The sequence below is a fragment of the Limulus polyphemus genome, unplaced genomic scaffold (assembly GCF_000517525.1).
Source record: "Limulus polyphemus unplaced genomic scaffold, Limulus_polyphemus-2.1.2 Scaffold8964, whole genome shotgun sequence".
NCBI lineage: Eukaryota > Metazoa > Arthropoda > Merostomata > Xiphosura > Limulidae > Limulus > Limulus polyphemus.
In genome coordinates, this window is record NW_013674574.1 from 10,780 (window position 1) to 11,587 (window position 808).

Genomic DNA, 808 nt, shown 5'->3' on the forward strand with positions numbered 1-808 from the left:
TTAAATCGCTGTTTACAGATTTTTATAACACAAATATCTTAGATAAACAGATTCCTGGAATGGAAACCATAGTTTAGTCAAAAACAATTAGAAAAGTCCAGTTGATCAGTAGGAAGTTTACGAATTTAAATCGCTAAAATTTGGAGCTCAGTTTCTTATGGTTGACAGAACGCAGACAGCCTTTCGTGTAGCTTTGCGCTAAAAATAAAACATAACGTTTATCATATCTGTGGTTCTTCTGATTTAGGTTATGTTGGATAAATCGTCACATAAACAAGATTTGAAACGTATGATTTTCTAATGGTCTGGTGAGATAAATGTTTTAATTTATTTATATGTAATAAAACTCGAAACCGGGTTTATTATGACTCGCAGGTTCCTTACTGGAGCATCATGGGATCTGGTGAAATTATGCCAATTTTCTTGATTTCGAGATAACGTTTAGGATTCGATGCTGTGGCCTTCATTAAAGGTTGTGACAGTCGCTGACATCCCCCACACTTCCACAAAGTTGTTGGCTCCAATAACACTTAAAGTAGATTTTTTTATAGTTTTTATATAGATTGATTTAAAACTAAGTGTATTTAAATATCAAATTCTTTCGCTGGTCTTAGCATAAAGACCCCTTGGCAAAACTCCAAACACTTTACGAAACATGAGAAATTCGATCGAGACGAGGAAGTGATCGGCTATTGGATAAGTTTTGTTTTACAGACAACCGTTTCAGATAAAGTGGTATTGAAAATAACACCAGTTTACTAAACCTGGTGGTAGCCGATGTAGAAGTGAGAAATTTTGTATTTACATT